This window comes from Dermochelys coriacea, chromosome 28 (assembly GCF_009764565.3).
Source record: "Dermochelys coriacea isolate rDerCor1 chromosome 28, rDerCor1.pri.v4, whole genome shotgun sequence".
NCBI classification, from domain to species: Eukaryota; Metazoa; Chordata; order Testudines; family Dermochelyidae; genus Dermochelys; species Dermochelys coriacea.
In genome coordinates this window covers 6,511,368-6,523,875 of record NC_050095.1, presented here as the reverse complement: position 1 = coordinate 6,523,875, position 12,508 = coordinate 6,511,368, and the positions used below count along the sequence as shown (strand labels likewise).

Here is a 12,508-nt window from a genome sequence, read left to right as displayed (position 1 = left end):
GAAACTGTGGCGCGCCGGGCCTGCTGGGAAATGGAGTCTCCGCCTGCTCCCGGCGGCCGCCGCGCATGCGCAGCGCTCAGCGACGACTGGCGCGGGGCGGCCGGGTTCTGCCCCTCCCCCTAGCGACGCTGCTGAGCCCGCGAACCCCAGGAGCAACGGCCTCCCCCGCTCCGCCCCCTGCTCCTCCCCTCCGCCATGGCCCCGCCCCCTGCTCCTCCCCTTTCCCCAGGGCCCCGCCCCCTGCTTCTTTCTTGGGTCCGCCCCTTGCTCCACCCCTTTCCCCCTGGCCCCTGCTCCTTCCCTGGCCCCGCCCCCTGCTCCTCCCCTCCACCAGGGTCCCGCCCCCTGCTCCTTCCCTGCCCCGCCCCCCTGCTCCACCCCTTTCCCCAGGCCCCACCCCCTGCTCCTCCCTGGCCCCGCCCTCTTCCCCACCCCTTTCCCTGTGGCCCCACCCCCCAGCCAGAAGCAGGAGCTGGGCTCTGGTAAGAGCCTCCGGGGGAGTCTGGGCCACTCTGGGAGCCCCGGACCCTGCCCCTGCCCCGGGCGCTGCGCCCTGGGGGGCGGGACACGGGCCGGGGGCTGCTGGTACCCGGGATGGTTGGGGAGGCAACCCCAGGGCAGCTTAGTTTGCATAAGAGCCTTTGGTGAGGGACCTTGTCAAAGGGTTTCTGAAAATCTAAGTCCACTGGATCCCCTTGGTCCCCAAGCGTGTCGACCCCCTCAGAGAATTCTAGCAGGCTGGGGAGGCTGATTTCCCTTTAGTAAAACCACGTTGACGATTCCCCAACAAATTCTGTTCATCTCTGTGTCTGAACATATTGCTCTTTATTATAGTTTCAGACAGTTTGCCCGGCCCTGAAGTCAAGCTTACAGGCTTGTAATTGCCGGGATCACCTTTGGAGCCCTTTTTAAAAATTGGCGTCGCATTAGCTCTCCTCCAGTCATCTGGTACAGAAGCTGATTTAAATGAGGGTTTACAGACTACAGTTAGTGGTTCTGCAATTTCACATCTGGCCCTGGTGACTTATTGCTGTTTAATTTATCAATTTGTTCCAAAATCTCTAATGATACCTCAATCTGGGACAGTTCCTCAGATCTGTCACCCAAAACGAATGGCTCAGGTTTGGGACTCTCCCTCACATCCTCAGCCGTGAAGACCAATGCAAAGAATTCATTTAGTTTCTCCGCAATGGCCTTATCATCCTCGAGTGCTCCTTTAGCATCTTGATCGTCCAGTGGCCCCACTAGTTGTCCCTTACATAGGAGTAACTGCTACCAGTAGCAAATTCCTACAAGGAGCACTTTCTCGTAAAATAATGTGATTCTAACACAGTGTGACGGAAATGAGACCAATTTCAAACAAGGGGGACAAAATACAATATTGCATTGGCTGGGAATTGAACCCAGGTCAACTGCTTGGAAGGCAGCTATGCTCACCACTATATCACCAATGCACTTGAAAACAATGTTTCACAAAGGTGTCAACTGTAGAAACAAAGCAGTGACACAGCCACAGAGCTAATGAGCAGGGTGGGTTTGAGTGGGGGGCAGCATGTCAGGTCTGGGCAGAGACAGGGTCCCCTAATGACTGAACAATGGGGAGAGGGGAGCTATATCCCAGCAGGAGTTGGTCCCAGCTCCACTCCTCCCCTAAGACAAGGGAAATGAAGATAAATTCATCTTACTCAAGAAAGAAGGAGGCTGCTCCGTTTAAAAGCAAATCTTTGAGTTCCTTCCTGCTCAGTACAGAGGGGTTTGATCTTGCTGCTGCCAATCTTTGGGAGAACAAACAGTAGCGGCCACTGAACTGAAGGAGGGAGATGATTTTTTGACAAGGACGGACGCCTCATTCTATGGATGTTTGGTACATGCAGGCAACTCCTGTTCCTGCATCTTTCCTGGGGAAATAAAGTTGCTGGACCAACTACCAAAACTTGTTACAGAAAGGTGAGGAAAGGAGATGGCCACACGATGGTGCCAGGACATAAGGAATGAAACACAACACTTGTCTTCTATATGCAGTCACTCTTGAAAAGTGATTGATCTCCACTCACTTGTATGTGAAGCGATGTTCAGTTTCGCCCTGGGCAAAATACAAGGCTGAAGCAATTTCACGGATTGTGACACTGGAATTGAAGGATTATTTAGTGTTATAAGAAATTGTAAAAAAACAAGACAAAACAAAAACCAGTTCATCTAAACTTGAGCTGCCTGTTATGAAAGGCCGGTTTCCCCAATTCAGTTCCAAATGCTCTTTGAGGATTGCCCCTGGGTTCCCTGCATGCCACAGCAGGAGTGAAAGCAGAAACCCCAGCTCTGCTCCTAGCTCCATGCTGATTTTTCACAGTGGGTGGAATTGACTTTTTTATGGCCTGTTCTCTGAGCACCAGAACTACCATCCTCTTCCCAGCCCAATCCAGGCTGCTTCCCTGCACCAGCCTCTGCCCCGCTGGGGGCACTACATGCTTCAGGTACATAAGGAACCAGTTGAAGCAATCTTGGACCCATTAGTGGTTATCTTCAAGAACTCATGGTAGAGCACAGGTAAGGGCCCAAAGAACTGGAGAATGGGAAACATTGTTCCCTTTTTTAAAGAGTGATAGACACTAAGAGGACCGTAGGAATTAAAGACCAGTCAAGCTAATCATTGACACTGGCAAAGAGAATGGAAGAAATGGTTAAACTATCAATTGAGACTTGTAGGGTTATAAATTAAAGCTAGCAAAGATTTGTCAAGAAGAAATCATGCCAAACCAACCTAATTTCCTCCTTTGACAAGGTTACCAGCCTAGTGGGCAGGCAGGAAGCAGTAGACATATCTTGATTTTAGTGAGGGTTTTTGCAGTCCCACATGATGGTCTCATAAGCAAAGTTGGAAAATGTGGTCTAGATGAAATGACATCTACCTAGGGAGGTGGTGGAATCTCCTTCCTTGGAAGTTTTTAAGGTCAGGCTTGACAAAGCCCTGGCTGGGATGATTTAGTTGGGGCTTGGTCCTGGTTTGAGCAGGGGGTTGAACTAGATACCTCCTGAGGTCCCTTCCAACCCTGATATTCTATGATTCTGTGACAGCAGAGAGGGTGCACAACAGCTTGAAAGGCTGCACTCAAAGAGCAACTAGCAATGGTTCACTGTCAAACTGGAAGGACACATCCAGTAGGGTCCAGTGGGTCCTGCAGTGCTGGGGGTGGGAGGGGAGGGAGGTGAGCTTGGCTGCTGGTGGAGTCAGCACCTACGCCCATGTCTCTTCCTGACAGTGTCCATGTGAAACATTCCAGCACTGGCTGGTAACAAGTGGCGGAGGGGAACTCCAGCCGCAGGTCGGTATGTTTGAATGAGCTGGGAAATCAGACACTTTTGTGTGAACTGAATGGGAAACGGAACTGGAACCCCAAGCTAGTAAATAATCATGCAATTAGCTGGTCTTCTCCTCGTGAAATACTGTTGCATATCAGCTGCAGCCTAGCACTGAGCATTTCATTCAATATGCCAGACCATTAGTGTTAGCTCCGGGTTAGGGTATTGGAATTCTGATGTCAGGCCATGTTGAGTCTGAACTTTCACCAATTTTAGTATTGATACCTTGAAAAGGAAACTTTCCTGAGGTGTCTCCTGCCCCAGGAACTCCGCAGAAGGAGCAGAAATGGCAGTCTTGGAAAGATGCTTTTCCCCTTTTAGCTGAAGGCTCTCCCCACACACACATACTCTAACCTGATCTACACTGCAGTGTTATGTCAAGTGTTATGGGGTAAGGCCTAGTGGCCAGAGTCCATATAATTGCCCTGATCCACAGAGCAATAGGGCCCCATGGACCAAGTCAATGGGGACACACTTCTCTGCAGAGCAGCAAGGCCAAGCAGCCAGAGTCAATAAAGCTACTCTGATTTGATGGGCAGCAAGGCCTAGTGGCCTGAAGAGGGGGGCCACCACCCCAGGGTGGGGTAGCCAGTGTAGGGGGTCCCAGCCCAGGGCCCTGGTGGCGCTGAGTGAGTGCACCACCGAGTCAGCGGGCATCCAAGTGCAACACACCGACTATGCTTGGTTCTATGAGTAGTCCCTCCCTTGGGCTACTTCCTACCCTGACTCCTGTCTCTGTGGTCTGGGTGACTTCAGGGTTCCCAGATTCCACTGCCTGGACTGGTGCCGGTTGCTCCAAAGTCCCTGAGGTGTTCGCAGGCATCCAAGCATCTGCCGGGGTCTCAGCACCGCTGGCTTCTGTGGGGCTGGAACTGGGGCCAGGGCGGCTGCTCCAAGAGAGGCACCAGCAGCACACATCCTTCTTCACTGGTGGTCAACCCAGACTGAGCTGGGATGCTCCCTTTTCTACTTGTAGTGCACTTGGTACATGCCCAGTAGGGACGTGTGGGCATGGCTTCCTCAGCCCACAATGAGGAGTTAACCCCTTCCCGTCCATCAGACTCCTGCTGACATCAGTGTCCCGTTACGCAAACTTAATAACACTACCTCCCCGAGCAGCATAGACCCAAGGCCAACATACTTAGCTTAATCCAGTGTTAGTGTAAACACTGCATTACTTAGGTTGAGCATTATTGTCCTCCAGCACTTGTCCAACAATGTCCCACACTGACCACTCTGGTCACCATTGTGATTTCCACAGCCCAGGGGTCACGTAGACCAGAAAACCCCCCCTACACACACACACACACACACACACACACAAACACACACACAAAGATCTGTGAATTTTTGAATCTTGTGAATTCATCTTCCTGATTGCCCGGCTTGGCGAGCACAGCTAGCAGCTCTCCATTGTTGAGTGCAAATGCTCAGCTGACCATGCCGGCTACACACTCCAGATGCATGTCTGCCTGGAGCAGACAGGAGCCTGTGGGGAGAAGACGCTGTGCAGGCACACCTCCAAAACAGCCAGAGAAACAGAGATGTCTATGAGCCGATTGCTTAGGGGATGCAGGAGAAGGTGAGAAGCAGAACCAGCAGCATGGACAGCAAGGAGGAGAAGGAGAAAGGGGGACAGGTGACCAGCTTCACAGTGAGCCAGGAGCTATTTCTGACTCCACTGCATTCCGGCCAGTTGCAGAATCATGCACCTGAGCTATTCCCCCTCCTCATTTCCCCAACCCCGGGAGGGCTATACTCACCGTGGCTGATGCTGTGACTGGCATCCTGTACAAGCAACCCCAAGCAGAAGTGAGAATGTAGTGCTTAAAAATTCAGGGGAGAAAAGGGAGTAAGTTCAGCCTCTGAAGTTTTGCTTTCTGCCGTGAATACACTGACAATGAAACCTCTGCGTGTTTTATCTGCAGCTGCTGCCATTGCAGCCTTCAGGGGCTCCCCCCTCCACACCCATGCAACGCCTGAGCCAGAGAAGGAGGAGAAAAAAAGAGGACTTGGGATGACATGTTACAGGAGATCCTGCAAGTCAATGCTCCATGAGACAGTGTGCACAGGGTGCACATCATAGCCAGCCTGGAAAAGGATAGAGTGGAGAGGAGCCAGGTGCAGGAAAAGGAGAGGGAGCTGCACCAGTACATAATGGGGCTTCTCAGGCCTCAAATACAGATTCTGCAGACCCTGGTGGATCTGCAGATTCAACAATCCCTAGATCATCTCCCTTTGCAGCCCATTCAAACTCAGTATCAGGACCTCAACTTTCCACATGGACATTAAAGAGAATCACAGCTTCACATAGGCTGACCTGTGAAAGCCACGGGTGGTGTATGTGTAGGTGAAATAGACATGAATGTTCCTTCCCCTTCATAAGTTCTGTTCTCTTAATTTATTACGGTTTTAATGTATTCGTTTTAAAATCCCACAGGTTTTTTTAAAACTCATTTTGTTACAGAATAAAAATTCTATTATTTTGAACATAATTCATCTTTATTACTTCACAACATATGCCGGCTGGTTATCAGGAGTTTGTAAGCAACCGATTATCTGTTATCGTTCAGTTTCACATACTGGTAAGACTGTTGTTAATGCAGCTATTTGGCTATCAATGTCATATTGCCACATATAAAGCAATCACCACATGATTCATACCGGGCTGTAAAAGAGCAGTGCCAGGTAAAGCACACTACAACAACGCACACTACTTTGGCTCACTATTAAAATGGTCTTGCAAAGCTTCCCTGAGCTGTACAGCTCTGCCTGGAGCTCTTGTATCTGGCTGTTCAGATTCAGCAAACTGCCACTCCACTTCCCTCCTCCACCCGATGGAGACTTTTCCTCCTTTGCTTTGGAGGTGTTATGCAGGACACTGCAGGCAGCTATAGCCACTGGGATACTTTTCTCACTGAGGTCCAATCTTGTGAGTCAGCAATGCCAGTGCCCCTTCGAATGACCAAATTCACATTCAGCTGTCATTCTGTGCCTGCTGAGCCAGCACTGGAAGTGTTCCTTGGTGCTGTCAAAGTGGCCGGTTTATGGCTTCCCTAGCCGTGGGAGCAAGGGGTAAGCTGGCTCACTCAGGATCCCTACTGGCATTTCAACTTTGACAGTGGTAATCCACCAAGTGGTATAGTCACAGCTCATGGCTTTCTGAAGAGTTCTGTGTTCTTAAAGATGTGAGCATTAAGGACTTCCCCCTAACCAAGCCACACTGATGTCAATGAAACTTTCACCAGGAAAAGGAGAGAGAGAGAGAGAGCTGGGGCTGCTGGTCTCGCTGTTCATGTGGACTTCCTTATCCCAGACTAAGAGGGGATTTTTGATCATTTAATCCCCTCCCAAAGCAATATAATCTAAACAGAAAACAGGCCATTCTTCTCCAGGAAAGAGAGTGTCTCCATGGGGAGCTCTACTGGGGTAAATACAGCAGGGTAAATGTATCTGATGTACAGAAGTCCTTTGAGAGGTGGAAAGGCAGAGGCAAGGAGGAAAGACAACTGGGGTGTGGCAGTAGATAGTGACAGGTGAAGAGAAGTAATAATTTAAACATGATACTGTCTCTCTCAGTGCAGCTCACCTCATGTATGCAGAGGTGAGGCTAGACGCTGGCTCCATGGTGAAATGATCAGTGCTCCGAACTCTGAATCCAACAATGTGAGTTCAAACGGTGGTAGGACCTCAATATGCTTTGCTTCTCTCCCCTGCCTCCCACCTTAGGCTTCATTTCATTGTATCAATACTTTTGCGACCAGGGTCTCAGGAGGGCCACGCTGAGGTGGCTCAATTGGAGCAAATTGCAAAGAATGGGGCAGACAATCCCCAAAGCTGGTGATTATTCTGATACTCAGATTTAGACACCAACAAAATAACATCCATAATGTCTTACTGGTTACCCAGAAGCCAAAGCACAGTTCCCTTAAAACAAACCAGCCGTGGGCTTTCTCCCAGATAGCTAAGTCAAATATGGTGAGGGCGACTGAAAATCTTGTTCATCATATAAAAAGTTCTACCAATCCCAAAGGATCAGACACATTATCCACCAGGTTAATGAATATTTCAGATCTTACCCAAATACACACTTACAGCCAATTCTTAATAACTAAACTAAGATTTATTACAAAAAGAAAAGAGAGTGTATGTGCTGAATGATCATTATACAGACAGACAGGAATAGAATCCTTAGGTCAGTTTCACAATAGAGCTGGTCTGCTTTAGAATTGCAAAGAGTCCTTTCCAGAATCAGTTCTTCAGGTTATAGTCCAATGTCCAAATATTCAATATCAGGGCAATCCAGATGAGGCTGGACACCTCAGTTTTATGATTCAAACTTCCCCTGAATAAAGCTTAAGCAGATCTGAGATGAAAGGATCAGGTCCCAAGAGTCTTTATAGAGATTTTTGGCCGCTTCTTGACAGCACCAGTCCTTGAGTGAACAATAGGCTTTTGAAGTAGACCTATTTCCTAAACATCATAGGTAATTAGCTACATGGATCAATATAAGGCAATTGACTATCTCTGCCATTTGCAGATGATTTACCACAAACTTAAAAGATAAATTAAGACAGTGACATTAGTACATTTAAATGTTAAGATCTTCTTTTGATCTCTGAATTAACAGAATACAGCATAGATAGGAACTCTAACACAAAAAACCACAATCATTAACTCCTGATATGTCTCTAAAGGTTGAATCTGGGTCAACTAGCCTGCAAGTTGCTTATCCCTTTCTGGCCCACGGTCACAACACTGTTTTCTCGTTTAGTTATCTTTCAGTCTCTTCACTCCCCCACTGGTTAATTTCATTATTCTTGTAACATAAAAGGAACATGAAGAGAAGCTAGAACTGACCCAAACTTGTATTCCCTCCCTCCCTCCCCACCATGCAGGCATATAGCACATGGAGGGGGGTTAATGGCTGAAGTGGAGTCTTTTGATGGAGTGAAGGGAGAGTATTTTGCAATTTAATTTTAATCAAGTGATAATCCCCCCCCCCCCCCCCCCGCCATCCTACCCCTCTGACTTAGATCTTCCTGCTGCTCAGCCCTGAGCCAGGTCTCAGTGTTGCAAATTATTGAACATCTGGAAAAGAAAACACAGTAGCCCACAACTCCAGCTCTTGTGACTATTTTCTCTCACAGGGATTTCATGAACAAAGGCAGTCCCTGTACATCAGGTGATGACTATCTCTCTGTTTTCTCTGCTGTTCATGGTGGGGAGTTTCCCCATTTATAACATTTCTTGAAGGGAGAGGAAGGGCAGAGAGAAGGGGTGTTTTCTCTCTGTTTCTTTCCTCTCTGTTTTCTGTTCTTTCCTTCCCTTCCAGGGTCCTCCCGGGCATTGCAGTTGTGCAGGGAGTCACTGGATTCCTATGGGTTGGGCTCCCTGCCCTAGGGTTAGGGTTCCTATGGGTAGGCCACTTGGAGTTAAGGTTAGGGTTTCTATAGACCCCAGGACTCTGGAGCCTTTGGAGCAGAAGGACCCATGAGCTCAGCATAAATCCAGGGATGAGTAGGCAGGGAGGAGTCTGAGCAGCTGTTCTGGGAATGCAGGTGAGAAATGACTCCCCCTTCTCTAGATTCTCCCTGTGGGGCTCTGGGGAGCAGGGAGGGTTGTGTGATAAATTCCATCCAACATCCTTCTTTCATCTAAGACAAGGGACATCTCCAGTGGGACATTTCCCACCACCCAGGAGACCCCAGCCTGGGACTAAAGGCAGCTCTGGGCATTGCCGCTCACCCTTTCGAGGAATCATGTTCACGTTTTAAAAAGAACTAAAGAAGCCACAACACTGTTCACACCTCCCCCCCCCACCCCCGGTCTGAATGAATTCCATATTCCCCTTCTCGAAATAAAAATATGTTCTTTCAAACCCAGGTGAGTGGAGTTAATCCAGTTCTCAGTCTCAGTCCTTCACCCATATTCCTTAGGGCATTGCATCACCATGTGGATGTTTCATGTCCTGCCTCAATTTCACACAGAGAAATAATTTCCTTTGCACAGATCCATGAACAGCAAAACCTTGCTGTGTCTCTTGTCTGAGCCTGGGTATTGAATTCTATTGAAACCTTCATTCCTGCAATGGCAGTACTCAAACCGAGGGGACGTGGCCACCTGCAGACCCGACAGTGAGATATTGGCTGGGCTCTTTCTTCATGCTGCTGCTGTTATTCCATGGAATGTGAGGGATGGTATAAAACTAATTCATTCTTGCTACAAGAGAGGAAAAAACTGGGGGCCTTAATTGTTATGGTTTGATTAAATAAAGTTTAGGGTTTAATTAATATAGAAAAAATAATTACTGATTCCTCTAAATAATACTATAAACTTGAAATTAGAACAGAGAAAAATCTTGTCAGTAACGGCTAATTTCCCAAGTGATCCTCACATTATTAATTTCCATTCCACCCCCATAGGAGGTCTGGGAATCACCAGTTTTACTGCTCTGCATCCACCTTCCCATTAGAAATGTTGGTTTTGGTTATTACCAGTTTTGAAAAATTGTAAACTGCAGAATTTGAATAGTGAACCTGCTCTCCTTCCTGCACCTGCTAAACATTGCTCTTCAGCAGCTTCTCCACTTGCAGAGTGACCCTAGTCTGAGGAGCCCAATTAGAGTCAACTAAATTACCTGCATGTCAAACTGAACCCCTTGCACTCAATCTGCTCTGTGGGATATTTTCTCGCAGCATGGAGCAGAGTGTGTGGGTGGGCAGTTTGTGGGTGAATGGTTCCTATTTTCTCTCTTCATTCACACAGATCTGAGACTGTGTGCTCCTGGGCATGACTTGGAAATGTCTTGTTATGGAAACTTCAAAGTGAAAACCCCTTCCCCAAATCAATCCCTCTCAGTAGCTGTGAGGACAGGAACCTTTAGAGTGAAAAAAAAACTCTGGGAATGAGGAGGAGAATATCACACTTCATTAAAGATTTGACTATGTTAAAATTAATAGGGAATATTTGGGAGAGGGGGACAAATTCAAGACAAACTCAGCCAGTGCTTGTCAGAAACAGAATTCAAACCCACTTCTCCACAGGAACTCTCTAATTTAGATACACTACCACATGCTGCTCAACCATCTTAAAAGCTAGGAGAAATGAGGGCAGTGTGGCACCTAACCAATCTGGAATCTGATTCCTCCATGGGGTGAAGGCTATCCTTCTTCTTTCCTTGCTAAACAGCCTTCTTCCTTGGATTACCCTTGCTGGGGATCAGGTTAGGGGAAAACTAGTGTCTGTGGACTAATTTAAGACTGTATTTTGATTTTAGAGGCAGATGAGATCTCTATGGACGTCTGGTCTGACCAGCTGCATAACAAAGTCCAGAGAATTTGACCCAGTGAGTCGTACATCCACCCCAACATCTGAAGGTTGAACTAGGACAGATCATTCAGAAAGTCATTGTGTTTGGATATAAAAACTTTACATGTTAGGAGGGGAAACTGGCCCTTACTTCAAGTTTGCATCCTGTAATTTCTACATCTAAGCATAGAACCATAGCATTACCAGGGACTGCAAGGGTCATCTAGTCTAAACCCCAGCCAACATACAGGATTTGTTGTGGTTAAACCATCCAAGACTGATGGCTCTCCAGCCTCCTTTTGAAACGCGCCAGTGAAGGAGCTTCCATGAACTAGACAGTCAGTTTCATTGTCCTACTGTTCTTACACTTAGGAAGTCTTACCTGACATTTAATCTAAATCTGCTATGCTATAGTTTGAACCCATTGCCTCTTGTGACAAGCGAGAACAACTTTTCTCCATCTTTTTTATGGCAGCCTTTCAAGTATTTAAAGACCGCTATCATATCCTCCCTGAATCTCCTCTTTTGCAAACTAAACATACCCAGTTCCGTCAGCCTTTGCTCAGAAAACTCAGCTCGGCATTGGCTGTGAATTAAGCCCAGGCCTGCTGGATGGGAGACAAGAATTCGCCCACTGAACCACAATTGTGCAAAATATAAAAAAGGGACCTGTTCATTATGGGCCCTCCTCGCTGCCAGTGTCTCAGTCTGCTGCAAGGCACAGGGGTGTGGCTGACACTCTCGGGAGCTCTGTGTTTCTAAATCAGAGTCTGGGAGCTCTGTGTTTCTGGTCAGAATGCCATTATTTGGGAGTTCCTTAATTAGTGCTATGGGGAGTAATGAGTTCTATTTACATGTGCCCTGTGCCTTTAAGGGTGTGGAGGAATGCTGGAGAGGTTAAATTGCACAGAGCTGGGGAGCAGGGTGTGGTCCCAGATAAGTAGTAGTTGTGGTCTGGTGAGACTGAGCAGGTGTGGGGATTGTGCAAGGTGTGGTGCTTTCCAGCACCTATAATGTTTAATAAAACCCCATTTTGAAAGCACCCATGGCTGGGAGTGTAACAAGAGCTCTTTGAACTAGGGTGTGTCCTTCATAATCCTCAAGAAACTAGCTCCAACAATCCTTGAGCACAGGGAGTATAGCTCAGTGGTAGAGCATTTGACTGCAGATCAAGAGGTCCCTGGTTCAAATCCAGGTGCTCCCTTAGGAGTTGTTTTTGTATTTTTAATATATTTTCATATCCATCTCTAGTATGTTCAGCAGTTCCACTGAATGGTGCGGGGCGGGGGCTTGTATAATGTCTAAAAATCTAGCAAACTTGTCCATCAGCTGAAATCAGATCCAATCCTCTAAGTATGACACACTGTACCCCAACAACAGCCTGAGGGACCTGGCTCTCTCTGGGAGGTCTATGGTGATTCTTAAAAGAGCCGTTGGGAGACAGGAGTTATCCCCACGGAAATCTCTTCTTTCTCAGGACCACCTTCTTCGCCCTGGCTTTGGGGCCTGGCTCTCTCATGACTTGGTTTTAGGTGGGATATTGACCACCTTCTGGACTTAGCAGCTTAGACCCTTTGGGGTCTTTTCTCTGCCATTTTGGTCCCTGCTGCAGCCACCACTTTCTTAGGGCTATTTCTGGCCCTGGGCATGGCGGCCTTTCTGGGGATCCTGGCAGCTCCGACCAGCTTCTTGGTGGCTATTTTCTTGCTCAGAGCCAATGGATTCTTCTCATGCCTTGTCCTGGGGGCCCAGATGCTGCTGGCTGAGCATGAAGGAGCCAAGATTCTTATTAAAATAAATATGACTCAATATCTCTTTTATACGCTTTATTAAAATGAAC

At 47.7% G+C, this 12,508-nt stretch overlaps 2 non-coding genes across 2 annotated transcripts; one reads left to right on the top strand and one right to left on the bottom strand.

Moving 5' to 3' along the window:
- Positions 1–1,382: 1,382 nt before the first annotated feature.
- TRNAG-UCC lies at positions 1,383–1,454 on the bottom strand. Its single transcript has one exon. It is a non-coding gene; the product is annotated as a tRNA-Gly (tRNA).
- Positions 1,455–11,800: 10,346 nt separating this feature from the next.
- Positions 11,801–11,872, top strand: TRNAC-GCA. The gene has a single exon. It is a non-coding gene; the product is annotated as a tRNA-Cys (tRNA).
- The last annotated feature ends 636 nt before the right edge of the window (positions 11,873–12,508 follow it).